Source organism: Tupaia chinensis, unplaced genomic scaffold (assembly GCF_000334495.1).
Source record: "Tupaia chinensis unplaced genomic scaffold, TupChi_1.0 Scaffold000317_1, whole genome shotgun sequence".
NCBI lineage: Eukaryota > Metazoa > Chordata > Mammalia > Scandentia > Tupaiidae > Tupaia > Tupaia belangeri.
Window position 1 is genome coordinate 3,641,260 of NW_006159810.1, and position 16,962 is coordinate 3,658,221.

General features: G+C 45.1%; 2 pseudogenes; one reads left to right on the plus strand and one right to left on the minus strand.

The window, feature by feature from the left end:
* The first annotated feature begins 7,236 nt into the window (after window positions 1-7,236).
* Window positions 7,237-7,752, plus strand: LOC114008290 (ferritin light chain pseudogene; annotated as a pseudogene).
* A 249-nt stretch (window positions 7,753-8,001) lies between these two features.
* LOC102495035 (60S ribosomal protein L32 pseudogene) lies at window positions 8,002-8,751 on the minus strand (annotated as a pseudogene).
* Between the last annotated feature and the right edge of the window lie 8,211 nt (window positions 8,752-16,962).

A 16,962-nucleotide genomic window follows, 5' to 3' on the forward strand; every position in this document is an offset into this window, starting at 1 on the left:
CGCGGCGCCCGCTCCACTCAGCCGGGACTCCGAAAGGCGAGAGCTCAGGGACAAGACGGAGCTGGGGCCGGGGTCTCGCCGGGCAGGGAAGGGCCGGAGGTCGCTGCTGGGGACGAGGGCTTCCCCGAGGTGCCGCCGCGGCCGCCGACGCCGGTGCAGCGCTGGAGCTTCCTACTAGCGAACTGGACCTGCTCGCCACTGAGCATGCGCCTCCGGGCTGGGCCGGTTCGCTCCGGGTTTTCCGGCTCCCCGAGGAGGAGGAGGGAAGCACGAGAGGGATGGCGCCCGGCGGGGCTGTGGCTGCGCTCCCTGGAGCTGCAGGGGAGGGGCGAAAGGGCGCGAGAAGTCGAACCCTGGCCGAGAGGGGCCTGCGGAGAGTTGGGGGTGGGAGGCCTCGGCCTGCATTGTGTGGTCGTGCTGTGAGATCCCACCCCTCTCTCCCAGGCCCTGGGTCTTCCCTTTCGGTAAGGTGTGTGTGTACTTTGTTCCCGAAGGCGAAGATAAGGACTGCCCAGCTCGTGCGATGTATAGTAAACAGACGGGACAAAAGCGAGGTCCCCTCTCGCGAAACCTGCCGCTCTGTACTTGTCGGGTAATATGATAGAAGCGATCGCAGTATTTCCAAACAGTCTTTCCACATCACAACAGTAAACCATATTGGTGGTTTTAGATTCACTCTGTTCATCTTTCAAGCCCACTTAAAATAAGAACTCCCATCATCATTTACCTCCAATGGAAATTGAGACCTCTTGGGCAACTCCCAGATCCCAGAGCACTTAAGTCCCTCTCAGGGCATTTTAACTAGCGCTGTTTTATATCTTCCCTGATTCTTTCAACTAGATAATAAACTCCTAGAAGGCAGATTTTTTTTTTTTTTTTTTTTTTTTTTACCAGGGGCTCTATTCAGAACGGGTCACTCAGTGAATGTGGACTGCAAGGACGCCATATCTATAAATTGTCCCCCCATTCTGAGGATGAGATGTTTCTGGATAACAGTGGCCCTTTGTCACTGACACCTCTGTTTGGTCATTAAACATTTTTGAAGTATTTTAAAATAGGCCATTAAATCCTCATAGCAGCCCTTCTGTTTTCATTTCACAGAAGACAGGTTAGAAAAGCAGATGGGATTGAAGTTGAGATTGTGTCTTGTACTGGAGAACAATAACCGGGATTACATAGATGAGAAATGTTTTTAAGCAGTAGACTTCTTTGAAAATCATTACACTATATCTTGGAAAATCTATTTAAAATATTATGTTCTTTCCTTTAAAAATGTACACACAAGGGCTGGCAGGTGGCATGGTTAAGGGCGCTGGACTCCCACACAGTAGATCGCAATTCTAGTCCCAGACCTGGCGGCTTTCTTTCTCTCTCTCTTTCTCTCTGTTTCTCTCTCTACCCCCCCTTTCACTCTGTCCCTCTCTAGTCAAATTAAAATAAGTAAAGTTAAATAAAGTAATTCTCTTTTTAAAAATGTACACACAGGATTTACGTTTCTTTTAAATTCCCCACAGTGTTCAGAAAAACATCTTAAAATCTGTCCATAAATCCTCTGGGTAAGGAGGAGAAACTATAGCTTGGAGGGTTGTTTCCGGGCACGAGAAGGGGTAATGTCAGTCATCTTTAAATATTTAAAGGGAATAGGGCAAGGTGATTGGTTTGTGGGGTTCTACAAAACCACCGTCAAGCCCCTTCTCCATTCTCCTCTTAGGATTTTGGGCCTGCAGGCAGTATGACTTTTCCAGCCCCAAGTCCAGGAACTGAACGTGGTCAGCCATGTGGAGTCCAGCGCCTTAACCACCGCTACCTGCTAGCCACCCTCTTGGGCTGTATCTCCAGCCGTGCATTTGCGTCCTACTTACAGTACGGTCTCAACATTGTCCCGCCACTCTCAGGCCTGGCTTGTCACATTCCACTCACACCACACCAAGCCTTTGCTGTCTCAGAGTTTGCTCTTCTCTCAGCTTAGAACTCCTGGCTGTTCATTTGGCTGGACTACAGCTGGAGTCTGGACCAGTGGTTTGAAAATCACGGCGCAGAGTGTGCATGTATGCCCAAGATCCCAGAATAACAGAGAAGGGATTGCAGCGTGGCCATGCCTGGGGGATGATTTCTCACTTTCCCTCTCAGTCTCTCTCTGGAGAGGGCAGGCACCCTAAGGCTAAAACTTCTTAAAAAAAAAAAAAAAAAGTTGCATGAGAGAAACTACATAATCAAAGCCGTCCCCAGCAAACGTTTTTGGGGGTACACTAGCTAACCCACACTCACTCCACGTGTGTAGGGTAAGGTTTAGAGCTCGGACTTGTTGACCTCCAAGGTCCCCTTGGACTCCGAATCTCTAACGCGGGTGCAGAAGGAACGAGCCCTAAAGACGGATTATAGCCTGGGCTGGGCACGCTTGGCGCAGGTTTTCGCTAGGATGGAAGTTTAGGCCGCAGATTGAGAGCAAGCAGCAGGAGGGAAATTGTAGTGAAGCTCCGTGATTCTCAGTGGAGTGACCTAGGACAGTCCTGATCTCTAAGGTCAAGAGCAATTTGTGCAGCTTGTTTTATCTCGTGGGACAAAACCAAACGTTTAGGGGCACTCCGCGAGAGAAGACGGCCGTGTGGGGCTCAGAGGCGTGCCAAGGTAGGCGCGAAAGTCCAAGCCCCTTAGCTTTAACGGCCGACTAGCGCCTGGTGGCGCAGGCGCAAAGGCTTCTTTTTGCGCTCCTCCCGGATCTAACAAGCCTCGCGCCACAGCGGACATGACGCACGGGGACGCGTCCAGGCAAAGTAGCCGAGGACCGAAAGGAGTGCGTCCAGGCGGCCTAGCCGAGTTCCGGGCGCAGTGCGCATCCAACTAAGAGGGCAGGAAGGATGTTTGGCTCCTGTGTGCGCCCCCTTCAGGCGGACGTGCAGCAATCCGCGAGTTTTCCAATGCTGGGGCGGGGGGGGTGTCACCCGGCTCCCAGCAAGACTACCTTCCTCAAACAATCTTTTTTTTTTAAAGAAATATTTATTTAATTTTATTAATTCATTTGATCAGAGAAAGACACACAAGAGAGAAGGTAAGTGAGAAAGCAATCCATCAGGTCTGGGACTTGAACTGCAGTCGGCCATGTGGGCGTGGCTGTGTGGAAGTGTTCAGTGCCTTAACCACCACCCACCCGCTGGCCCCTTCCTGAAGCAGTCTTCAAATCCAGCTACTTGCTCTTCTGTTCAAGAGCTATCCACTGCTTTCCCGGATAAAATTCAATGTTCTACCTCGGTACTCCTGGCCTTGCAGTTATGCCTCTACATTTGTGAACTTCTTGCAGCCCACAAACTCCTACTTATGTCTCTGTTTCCAGCATATGCTGTTCCTTGTGCTCGGACGCTCGTAACCTTTTTTTCTACGTTCCCACCAGCCGCTGCTCCATCCCAGCTCCCAGATACACGCTCATCACGGAGTTCTTATCCATACCGTGCGTCAGCACCTCAAATACCACTTTTTCTCTAAAATCTTTCTCAATTCCTATTCAAAATTTCTTCCCTTTAAGTACAGGGCTGGATAAACAGAGGAAACAGTAGTTTCAACCATCTGTAAAGTTAAGGTCTTTTTGTCTCCAGAGCATACACACCCTTTTTTCTTCATGCTTTCATTCTTCCCTGTCTCTACTTTCGATTCCACTTCTTCAAATAAATGGTATGTCCCAGAAATATACTGGAAAAAAGGATGCCTGAGAAGACCACTGGATGCTCAACATTTACCCACCTCTAGTTAATATTTTTAGTCCCTCCCTCTCTTACTCTTTAAAAAACTCTCACTCCTTTTCCATCTTTGCAAAGATGATAAGGAACAAGGTACATATAAAAACCATGATTCAAGATTTTCCAAGATATATTATAAGACAAGTCTTCAAAACAGTAATTACAATGTATCTGATGGAAAGCCATTGATGGTTGCAAAAAAAAAATTTTTTTTTTTTTTTGGAGAGGGTTTTGCTATAGGGCACATGCGCTTGCCAGACAGAAACATAGAGACAGAAAGGGAGAAATCACCCCCCAGGGGGGATGCCCATGCCGCAATCCCTCCTCCTCCATTCTCCTCTTTGGATCTTGGGCATGCACACACCCCCGCCCAGCATGAGCTTAAGCCACCGGGTCCGGGACGTGAACCGCGGTCGACTATGTGGGAGTCCAGTGACATAGCCATTACACTAACTGCTGGTCCCAGTTGCCAAAAATTTTTACACTGAAATAAACTTGGAAGTCAACTCCATTTTTTCATGAACCTTTTTCTTTTTAAAATTTGCTATGGGGTGAGAGCACTCTAGAGGCAGTTCTTTATTATGAAATAAGTTCTGTGTTTACCTGTTTAGAGTTCAGGTGATCTGACAGACTGGTAGAGTTAGTCTGGATTTTACTAGGTAAACAGACATGACCTACAGTGTCATTTTTCATCAAGTATATAAACCAAATGATAAAACCCATCAGGCCAACAAGCCAGTTGTCATTTTTTTAATTATTTAATTTTATTCATTGTCATTATTTTATTTCTTTTTTTTGAAGTTGACCAGAGAGAGACAGAAAGAAAGAAGGAGAGTGAGAAAGCAAGCTGCCAGGTCCAGGACTCAAACCACAGTCAGCTACGGGGGATCCCGCCCGCCTTAACCACCATGCCATCTGCTAGCCCCCCCACTTGGTATTTCTTAAAACCTAATGTTGAGGGAATTAAGTTCTCTTTCCCACTATACAAGATGGCAGGTGAAAAAAACTGTGAAGCAGGATACTAAGGAGAAAAAACCTGAAGCCTAGAAGGCTGATGCCAGTGGCAGGGTTGAAAAGGGTGACCCTGAGGCTAAAAGGCCCAAGAAAGGGAAGCCCCCTTGCAGGCGAAACCTGGCCCTAGTCCAGGGCATCAGCAGACACTTTCGGTCTGCCATGTATTCCAGGAAGGCCATGTACAAGAGGAAATACTCAGTCACTAAGTCCAGGATCAAAAAGAAAAAGAATAAGAAGGTTCTTACGACTGTCACAAAACCAGTAGGTGGAGACAAGAATGGTGTTACCCAGGTGGTTAAACTGCACAAAGTGCCTAGGTATTATTCTACTGAAGATGTGCCTCGAAAGCAATTTCTTATATGTGCAGGGTTTATGAGAATGCCAGGAACACAGATTCATAAGGATTATATTAAATATTCCCCCCCAAGGCAGAAATATTGCTGCTTCAGAATTGTTTCCCGAGGCCAACAGATGGCAAAATGGTTGCATCGCTGGACTCCCATGTAGCCAACCATGGTTTGAGACCCAGACCTGGCAGCTTGAAACACTGGTTGAGTGTATTTGTGTGCCCAAAACCCAAGAGGAGAATGAAGGAGAAGGTATTGTGGCATTGCCATCCCCATGGTGGGGTGATTTCTCACTTTCTGTCTGTCTATCCAGCTGGCGCATGTGCACTATAGGAAAAATCTCTCTCTCAAAAAAAAAGTTTTTTTCTTAACTCCTTTTGTCTAAAGATTTAAAAGTTTATATTAATTTGCAGAGTATGTAGCTTTTGTTTTCTTTACTCTAATGTAAAAATTAAAACAAAAACAACAAAACGTTGAGATGGACAACAGTAATGGCTAAAAAAATCATTGAATTTTGGAGACCAGCAGATGGTATAATAGTTATATTGCTAGATTCCCATGTAGTCTACTTGCAGTTCAAGTCCCAAACCTGGTGACTTAAAACTCACACTGGGCATGTGTGCCCAAAATCCCAAGAGGAGAAAGAAGGAGAAAGGATTGTGGAGTGGCCATCCCCATGGGAAGGGCAGTGATTTCTCAGTTTCTCTCTCTCTCTGGTGAGCGCACGAGCCCTATAGCAAAAATCTCTCTCTAAAAAAAAGAATTGGATTTTAATTTGCTTAGCAAATCAGCTAAAGGTAGATTTTCTTTCTTTTTTTAATTTTAAGAGGCTTTCGTCTTAGGCCATGTGTACTCTCCAGGGAGAGCAAGACAGAGATAGCGAAAGGGAAAATGAGAAATCATCCCTGCACCCAGTGTGATTTTCAAGCCACTAGGTTGGTACTCCAACCACAGTTGCCCATGTGGGAGTCCAGCGACGTAACTGCTATGCCATCTGCTGACCCTGGGGTGGGATTTTACGATTACACTTGTAGGGGCTTGCAGGTGGCCTGGTGGTTAAGGGCACTGGACTCCCACGTGGCAAACCGTGGTTTGAGCCTTGAACCTAGCAGCTTCTTCACTTTCCCTCTCTCTCTCTCTCTCCTCTCTGTGTGTGTGTGTGTGTGTGTGTCCTTCTCTGGTCAAATTTAAATACATAAATAAATAAACAAAGTTAAATAAAATAATTCTAAAAAAAATAATAATTTGTGGGACCAGTAGATGGTGTCATGGTTATGTTGCTAGACTTCCACATGGTGACCATGGTTCAAGTTCCAGACCCGGTGGCTTGAAACTCATACTGGGCACGTATGCATGCATGTCCAAAAATGCCCAAGAGAAAAATGAAGGAGTGGGTATTGTGGCATGGCCACACCATGCAGGGGGTGATTTCTATCTTTCTGTCTCTCTCTCTCTCTCTCTCTCTCTCTCTCTCTCTCTCCCAGACTTCCACATGGTGACCATGGTTCAAGTTCCAGACCCGGTGGCTTGAAACTCATACTGGGCACGTATGCATGCATGTCCAAAAATGCCCAAGAGAAAAATGAAGGAGTGGGTATTGTGGCATGGCCACACCATGCAGGGGGTGATTTCTATCTTTCTGTCTCTCTCTCTCTCTCTCTCTCTCTCTCTCTCTCTCTCCCTGGTGAACCCAGGTGCCCTGTAGCAAACATCTCTCCGGGAAAAAAAGAAAAAGAAGAGAACCAGCAGTTAGCATAATGGCTATGTCGCTGGACTCCCACATAGTCGACCACAGTTCGCGTCCAGGACCCGGTGGCTTAAAACTCACACCGGGCGCGTGTGCGTGCGTGCCCAAGATCCCAAGAGGAGAATGGAGGAGAAGGGATTGCGGCGTGATCATCCCCTCTGGGGGGGGTGATTTCTCGCTTTCTGTCTCTCTGTCTCTCTCTGTCTGTCTGGCGAGCGCACGTGCCCTATAGCGAAAACCTCTCCAAAAAAAAAAAAAAAAAAATTACATTTGTATCAAGCCTTGTCTCTGGAGTCAAAAGTACTTGGACAGAATTGAACCAGATTGTGTCCTCTCTGGGACCATCTGGGACGTCTCCTGCTTCTGGACCAGCAGATACCATCGTTGTGGACCAACCATGAGCTCCCAGACTCTTCTGAATTACTCCACCGAGGTGGAGGCTGCTGTGAGCCGCATGGTCATCTGCATCTGCAGGCCTCCTACACTTGCGTGCCTCTGGGCCTGTAATTCCATCATGACGAGGTGGTTCTAGAGAAAGAGAGCGGCTTCTTCATTGGCCTGGCAGAGGGGAAAGCATAGGGCATCCAGCGGCTCTTAAAGATGCAAAAGCAGCGCGACAGCCACACGCTTCTCCAGGAAGTGCAGAAGCCATCCCAGACCAGGGAGGTGGAACCTTAGACCATGGAGGCTACCCTGGCCCTGGAAAAGAGTCTGAACCAGGCCCTTTTGGATCTTCTGGCTCTGGGTTCTGCTGGGTTCTGCCAACTCTGATTTCCCAGGGCCTCACTAACTAGAAGAGGAGGTGAAACTCATCAAAAAGGTGGGTGACCACCTGACCAACCTCCGCAGGCAGGAAGCCCAGGCTGGAGTGGGTGAGGATCTCTTCCAAAGGTTCACCCTGAAGCTTGACTAGGAGCCTCGGGAACCCAGAGGCCTCAAGGGCATCTCCTGGTATCAGGGCTTCTGTCTGAGCCTCTCCCTCCGGCCAGTAGGCAGTTTTTAAACACTCTGGAGCTCTCTCCTAAGCCTTGGACCAAATACAAATAAAGCTTTTTGTAGGAAAAACAAAAACATAAACAAAAAACTACATTTGTACTTGATGATTGCTGGGTTAAAAAAAAAGGCTTTTTGCGGGGGGGTATTTAGGAACAACGCGCACACTAGCCGTCTACTCGTTTTCTTCACTGCGCAGCCTGGCGTTGGGATTGGTGACTCTGATGGCCGACTGGGCTGGCCGTTCCACGATGGCCTTGCGGTTCTTGGAGGAGACGTTGCGATCTCAGCACAGTAAGACTTGCACGTCAGCAGCACTTCCAGCTCCTTGACGTTGTGGACCAGGAACTTCCGAAAGCCGCTGGGCAGCATGTGCTTCGTTTCCTTGTTGCTGCCGTAACTGATGTTGGGCATCAGGATCTGGCCTTTGAACCTCCTTCACACCCTGTTGTCAATCCCTCTGGGTTTCTGCCAGTTGTGCTTAATCTTGACATATCGGTTTGACTGGTGCCGGATGAACTTCTTGGTCCTCTTTTTGACGATATTGGGTTTCACCAGGGGGCCTGAGGGCAGCCATGATGCCGGGTAAGAGATGGCCGCCACCTCCACAGGCAGCGCCGAGGAAGAGAGCAAGGCATTGTTTTTTGTACAGTTGGCTTAAATCTGGCCACCTTACTTAACAATTAGTTTCAGTATCTTTTTCCTAAAGCTTAGTCTCTGGTTCTCTATGAATACTGGCATTTTATATGTCAATCATGAGATATTGTCCCCCACCTTTTTGTAAAGGTGAGAGGAGCAGGACCCAACTTGCCTTGGCCAAAATTGGGAATGTCGCCATCCCTAGTGTTGAAAGCTGCTGAATCAAGAAGTCATGTGTCAAATTAATAAGCTGCTGCTGCAGCAGCTGGCTCCAGACCATGTCTGGGGAGGCCTCCCCCACCATCTGCCACTCAGTTCTAAGTCAAAGTGGCACGTGAGCGCTTCTATTTGGTGGGCTCCCAATCACACGTTGAGACCCAGTCACAAAGAAGTCTGGAAAATGGAGGGGCTCTTTTGTTGTTTTTTTTTGTCTGTGCAGTCATTCTAGAGCATTCCAATATGTAATATCTGCCACTACATTTTTTTTTTTTTAGAGAGAGATTTTTGCTATAGGCCATGTGCACTTGCTGGAGAGACAGACAGAAACAGAGAGACAGAAAGAGATAAATCACCCCCCCCCCCAGGGGGATGGCCACGGTGCAATCCCTTCTCTTCCATTCTTGTCTTGGGATTTGAGGCACGTACACACACACCTCCGGCGTGAGTTTAAGTCATTGGGTCCGGGACTCGAACAGAGATCAACTATGTGGGAGTCAGTCCAGTGATGTAACTATTATGCAATCTGATCCATGCCACCACATTCTTTAACATATGTACAAAGTTTCCTTCTATTTCTTTTTTTTTTTTTTTAAGTTTGTTTCTGTCATGTGAGAGACAGATAAAAGAAAGAAACAAGCACCTCCAATAGGGTCTTCATACCACAATCGAGCTCCAGCCTTTGCCAGTCAAGGTCACAGGCGTGACACCTGGGGTGTACAGGTAGGCCTTGGGACGTGAACCTGGAATCTTCCTACATGGACCCAGCATCACAGAGCACTGCAGTATTGTGCCATCCTTTTGCCCTCTCTTCTACTCTTTAAAATCGTGATGGGGCTGGCAGGTGGTTGAGGGTGCTGGGCTCCCACAGGGCTGACTGCAGTTCAAGTCCTGGACCTGGTGGCTTGCTCTCTCACTTTCTTTCTCTCTCTCTCTCTCTCTTTCTCGTGTGTTCTGTCTCTCTCTGGTTAACATTTAAAAAATGAATAAAGTTAAATAAAATAATTCTTTTAAAAAATCGTGATAAAATATATGTAACATAAATTTACCATCTTAGCCATTTTAGTGCATAGTTCAATAGTGTTAAGTACACTCACATTACTGGGCAACTAATCTCCAGAACTCTTACCATCTCGCAGAAATAAAACGCTGTGCCCATAAAATGACTCCCTGTTCTTCCTTATCCCCAGCTCCTGGAAATGATCATTCTATTTTCTCTCTGTGAATCTGGCTAATCTTTTTCTTTTAACTTTTAAAAAAAAATGTTTAATTATTTAATTTTATTTATTTATTATTATTATTTTAAAATTTTAGCCAGAAAGAAAGAAAGGGATATGAGAAAGCAAGCCACCCAGTCTGGGACTTGAACCATAGTTATCCATTTGGGAATCCAATGCCCTTAAGCACCATGCCACTGGCGAGCCCTGAGTCTGGCTAATCTAGATAGCACGTATTAGTGGAATTGTACAAGATTTGCCTGGGGTGAAAAGAAACTGACTGTTTTTGAGCATTGCCCACATCCTACATAGCTAACTGACATTTTAGTTTACTAAGTAGGTGTTAATATTCCCATTTTTCTGAAGTGGAAACTGAGGCACAGTTAGTTTAAGCCTCTGTCCTACACCAGCCAGTGCCAAGCTGTCGGCTGACTCCAGGGCTAGCACTCACTTCACTCCATCCCGGTGGCTTCTGTGTCAAGGATTGCATACGCACTCTTGCTTCAGATTTAGCTTTTTGGTAGAAAAGACTGTTGAAGAGCAGAAAGTTCCAGCAGCTTTGTTCTTTCATCTTTCAAAGGACACCGCTATGTAAGGCTATTGTCAGGTCCAGCTGGACCTGGGGGCAGGCTGTGACTTGAAGAGGTCCCCTTGCTCAATCCCATTCTTGTTCTTCAACATTTTGTTTTTAGGAGGTAAGTATAATCATTAGTCACTATTGAACTCCTACCTTTAAAACGCAGTACTAGAAAAATGAACACTTCGCTTAAGTGTGTGAAACCAAAAATCTATGTCTGCATTTGTCATACATGCACATACCACTCTATATTTAGGCACTTGAAAAAAAAAATTTAAAGAATTATTTAATTTTATTTATTCATCCATTTATTTAAATTTGACCAAAGAGAGACAGAGAGAGAGAGAGGGAAAGTGAGAAAGCAAGCCACCAGGTCCAGGACTCGAACCATGGTCGGCCATGTGGGAGTGTCTAGCACCTTAACCACCATGTCACCTGCTGGTCCCTGAAAACATTTTTAAAAAGGAAGACTAGCACTGAACCCCCAGAAATGAGGCCTATGCTAAGTTAACACTACCAGAAGGAAAAACAAAAGGCTGTTCTCTATGATTTTGTAAGTTTCATTTATTTATTTATTTATTTATTTTTTGGAGAGGTTTTTTGCTATAGGGTGCATGCACTCGCCAGAAAGACAGAGAGAGACAGAGAGACAGAAATCAAGAAATCACCCCCCGGGGGGATGGCCATGCCGCAATCCCATCTCTCCCATTCTTCTCTTGGGATCTTGGGCACACACACACATGCACCAGGTGTGAGTTTAAGCCACTGGGTCCAGGATTCAAACCACAGTCAATTCCATGGGAGTCCAGCAACATAGCCATTACGGTATCTGCTGGTTCCAATTTTGTAAGTTTTTTAAATGATGAAATATTAGGAAAGTTCCTTTACACCAAATAAATAAGTGTGTGTGCTTATGTGCAGTTTGGAATGTCTTTAAGTATGTGTTTCTTTTCTTTATAGTTTATCATGGTATGCAGATGAGTTAAAGTATGGACACATTTTCTTCTCTGGCTTCTCAGTCTGACACATCAGACTTTGGCTTCTGTCGAAAGGCAATAGCCCATCTAGAGTTTGGGACCATCAGTGACATCCTGAGGCCCTTGGAGGTTGGAACGATGGAGCTAGATACTGCAAATCAAGAAGAGTGGGTCACACCCTTTAGGGCTCACTTTGCCCTCCCTTCCTGGCCCTCCAACTCATTGCTATGACAGAAATGGCAAAAGGGTAGCTTGCTGGGGTAGATGAGTCAAGTCAAGGGGGAGGCAGTGCTGACTGAGACATGGGATAAAAATACATGAAAATGTTTAGCCCAGAACTGCATAATTTCAGCCTTATCAGCTTTGCTGAAAGTGATATTTATAATCCACTTACATGAGAAAAAATGAAAGCAGGCCTAGTTTCTTTGGGTCATCCTCTCCTTTTCTACCTGATAGAAGCCGTCAGACTACCCAGAGCTTCTTTCCACCCATCCACCTGGCTGCCTCTATAATTCATTTCCCTATCCCTCACCCAGGTCCTGCTTCTCAAGCCCCTCACTTGCCTGACTCCAAACTCCCATTTCCCCTTAGATTCCAGTTTCACTAAACTAAATGCCAACACATACTTTACATTTTTGCTTTTCAGACTCCTTTCTCCTTCCTTTGGGGATCATTCTTTCCCCGAGTACTCATCAAGATGACCTGCTCTGGGGCCAGCTGGTGGTGGCATGATGATCTAGGCAGCTAGATCCCACGTGGCTGCCTGTGTGGTTCAAGCTGTGGACCCAGCAGCTTCAAATGCATGCTGGGCACATGGTGTGCGTGCCAAAATCCTGAGAGGAGAATGGAGAAGGCATTGAGGAGTGGCTATTCCCCTCCCCCACCCAAGGGCAGGTGTTGGGGGGATTTCTCACTTTCCCTCTCGCTCACTCTCTCTGGTGAACACAACCAAAAAAATAAAAATAAAAATAGGCAGAGGCTTGAGAGGAAGTCTTCGAGGCACTCTTCAAATTGTGCCTATCTAACTCAACATCATTTATTCTTCAGGATGGCTTCAGAAGTGGAATGAGGAGTCTGTAGAGGAGAGAGGCGGGGGACCTGTCTCAATTGCAGTGCGTGTGAACTAGCAGACCTTCCCAGAGAGTATGTATCAAAGAAACCTATACTTCCTGATAAGATCTCTCTTAACCTACCTCATTATCACACAGAGAATTTTACAAAAGTGGTTTGTGGTTTTACATCTAGCAAGAAAATAATAGCTCCAAAGAACCAAGTTCATTTATGTCTGCAGAGTAAAGTGATTTCCAAGTCCCCCATGTAAGAGGCTGCAGCAACATTGATTTTTTTAAACTTGTCTTAAAACATTTATCTTTCGCATTCTTTTATAATCTATATTGCTAAGACCAGCGTCTTTCTTTAAAAAGGAAATTTCTGATGCAATGCTATAAAAATAATTTTCACTAACGATGGTGTCTCTGTTCTGCTATTTTCTGATTTCAAAGCTGCAAGATGCGGTAATTTCTTCTAGCCTAATTTCTTCAGGCTTTGTAACCTTCTGCCATTAAGCCCTGGAGAACATCTAGTTAAAGGCCCTTATTTTATTCTTTTTTCTTTATAAGTAAAGGGTAAAGAGTAGTCAAGTCCTTGCCCAAGGTCAAACCAGCCTGTTAATACTAGAAACAAAATTAGAAGCCTCTGTTGTAAAGTGCTCTTAAAGTTTAGCTGTGGTCCTGCCTGGCATTTCAGGGAAGGTCTGCCCTCTTCAGATCTCACGATTCCAGGATCAGATAACAACGTGAGCGGTAAAGGTAATGAATTTAGTCAGAAAAGGGTGTTGGTAACTTCCACTATGCTGAATCACTTGATTATTTTCTCCTTTTATTTATTTCTTTTAGTTTATTGTTTTTTAATTTCATTTAATTTTCTTTATCGTTATTATTATCATTTGCTTTTTTTTAAGGGATTTTTTTAAGAGGTTTTACTATAGGGCGCTTTGCGCTCGCCAGAGAGAGACAGAGAGACAGAAAGCGAGAAATCACCCCCCAGGGTGAATGGCCACTCCGCAATCCCTTCTCCTCCGTTCTCCTCTTGGGATCTTGGGCACGCACGCACACACGCCCAGCATGAGTTTTAAGCCACCGGGTCCGGGACGCGAACCGCAGTCGACTGCATGGGAATCTAGTGACATAGCCATTACACCAACTGCTGGTCCCTTTAGAGAGATTTTTGTGTAGGTCATGTGCACTCAAAGGAAAGACAGAGACAGAGACAAGAAGCAAGAAATCACCCCCTAGGAGGGATGGCTACGCCCCAATCCCATTTCCTCCATTCTCCTCTTGGGATTTTGGGCACTCACATACATACATCCAGTGTGAGTTTTAAGCCACTGGGTCCAGGATTTGAACCATGGTAGACTACATGGGAGTCCAACAACATAAACATTTCACCATCTGCTGGTTTTCTTATTATTTTTAAAATTTGCTGCAGGGCACCTGTGTTTACCAGAGGGAGAGAGAGAGAGAAAGAGAGAGAGAGAGCAAGCAAGCTGCCAGGTCCAGGACATGAACTGTGGTCAGCTATATGGGCGTCCAGTGCCCTTAACCACCATGCCACCTATTTTATTGTTTTTTAAAAATTTGTCAGAGGGTGGTACGCACTTGCCAGTGAGAGAGAAAGTAAGAAACACCCTCCTTTGGGGAGGGTCATGCCCATCTCCTCCATTTCTCCATCCTTTCAGAATTTTGGCATGCATAGTTTTTCATGAGGCTGGGTCCAGGACTTGAACCACATAGTTGACCATATGGGAATGTGGGCTCCAGCCATTTTAACCATCAGGCTAAGGGCTGGTCCTTTTCTCCCCTTTTAAACCTTTATTTTGAAAACCCTTCTTTGGGTGAATATCTTATTCTTCAACAAGCCATTGCTCAATTGTTTAGATCTTAGTTCTCAGAGTGTGATTCTGGAATGGGCATGTTCCAAGAACTCAACAGAAAAGCAAATCCCTGGACCTCATCTCACACCTGCTGAATTAGAAACTCTGGGAGCGGCATCCAGTCATCTTTGTTTTACTGTCTCCAGCTGATTCTGATGCACACTGATGTTTGAGAACCACTGGTTTAGACAAAACTTGTTGAATTAATCATAACACTAAGTGTGCAAAATGGTGAATTTCCATTCTCCATTGAACACTTATTAGCTGGCATTCTTCTATAAAGAGCATCTTTGTTTCTTTTTTTTTTTTTTTTTTTTTTAAATTGCCATAGAGTGCATGCACTCACTGGAAAAGACAAGAAAGAGAGAAAGCCCCCCTGCAGGGAGCATGACCACACCACAATCTCTGATCTCTTCTCTTCTACTCTTTTTAGGGTTTGGCTTATGCATGCACACATGCCTGGCATGTTTTGGAATCCAACTGTGCAGTCAATCCCAAGGGATCCAGCCACCTTTACCACCACAATCGCTGGCCCCTGGGCCTCAAAAATCTTCCTTTTTATTAATCAGCCTACCTTTCTCTTCATCTCCCTCCCTGCCCCTTTCATCACTGCGTTTTTATAGACTTTGGAAATTAAGTGTACTAATTCTTGGGTGCCACCATTCTTTGTTTTTTTTTGTTTTGGTTTTGGTTTTTTGGGTTTTTTTAGAGATTTTTGTTGCAGGTTGCATGTGTTCACCAGAGAGACGACAGAAACAAGAAATTACCCCCTGGGAAGATGGCCATGCCGCAAATCCGTTCTCTAACGTTCTCCTTTCAGGATTTTGGGCACGCACACGCATGCACCTTGCATGAGTTTCAAGCTGCTGGGTGTCGGACTTCAACAGGTGTTGACCACGTGGGAGTCCAGCACCTTAGCCACAATGCCACCTGCTCGTCCCAACCACCATTCTTTTTTATGTCTGACCAGCATCTCATTTAGCTTTCTTCAGGTTGTTCCTGTGTTCTTTTCACCTGGTTCCAGGATTTATTTTTAAAATTATTTATTATTATTATTTTAAATTTGACCAGAGAGAGAGAGAGGGAAAGTGAAAAAGCAAGCTGCTAGGTCCAGAAGCCGAACTGTGGCCAGTCACGTAGGAGTTCAGTGCCTTAAGCACCATGCCACCTGCTGGCCCCTGGGTTCCAGGATTTGTTGAGAACATCCTTGCTGTATGATACAAGAAGACTTGGTGATTGTTGGGATCAGCAGGTGGTGTGGTGGATGGGGTGCTAGACTTTCACATTGGCGACTGTGGTTTGGGTCCCAGACCTAGAGGCTTGCTTTCTCACTTTCTCTCTCTCACTCTTACTCTGTATCTCTCTGGTCAAATTAAAATAAACAAAGTTAAATAAAATAATTCTTTTTTTAAAAGTGATAATAAATGAATAAAATAAATAATTATAAAAAAAGATTTGGTGGTTGTTGACTATGTATTTGCCTGTTTTTATTCTGAATTTTGAGAGTAGAGACAAAACTTGCTTTCCCTGAGGGACTCAATATTTAAATAATATTCTATGTAATAAAGGTATTCAAGTAAGAAAACTGACCATTATTTTGAAAAGGAGTAAAGGCTGTTCACAATTATCCTAAAGCCCCCATGATTTTTTTTCAAGAATTATTTAATTCTATTTATTGTCATTATTTTAATTTGCTATCAGTCATGTGTACTCACCAGAGAGTGAGGGAGGGAAAGTAAGAAAGCAAGCCGCCAGGTCTGGGACTTGAACCACAGTCGGCCATGTGGGAGTCTAACACCTTATCCACCACACCACCTGCTGGCCCCCAATAATTCTTAAAGGGAGGTGATTCAGGATGGATATAAGTCGCAGTAGTTTGTTTTGACTTTAGGTTACTGTGACTCCGAGGTCTGATCCCTGATCACAATACAGAGACACTTATATTCCTAACAGGCAGGAACGAACTAGAGCGAAATAAGGCATTCAGTCTCAGTCTTAATTTGCATAGTGTTAGGATCTGTGTACATAACACAGCACATAACAGCTACTTAAAATACCTTGATGCTTATCAGAGTAACTTTAAACATAAAAATGAACTTGCAAAACAGTAGTGCCTTGCACTTGTTAAGTGTTGGCTGTAAGCTGAGCACTGTACCAGAGTACCTGTATTAACTCCCGGCTTTCCAAACCCCTGTGAAGTGCTTTTATCATCCATCTCTTACAGAGAAGTAAACTGAAGTGTGGAAATGTTTAGTCGTGCTTACTCCAGGTCACACGATGAAGCAGTGGTTCCACATTGCATAGTCTCACGTTATCACACTAGAATGCCTTTCTAAATTTGTATTAGCCAAATAGAATTAACTAAGGGTTTGGTTCTTTGGTAAGTTAATTAATTAATATTTTTTAGAGGTTTTTGCCATAGTGCTTGTCAGAGAGAGAGAGAAAGAGACAGAGACAGAGATGGTGAAAGGGAAAGTGAGAAATCACCCCCCAGGAGGGGAAGGCCACATGACAATCCCTCCATTGGCCTCCGGGGATCTTAGGCATGCACACACATGCACCCAGTGTCATT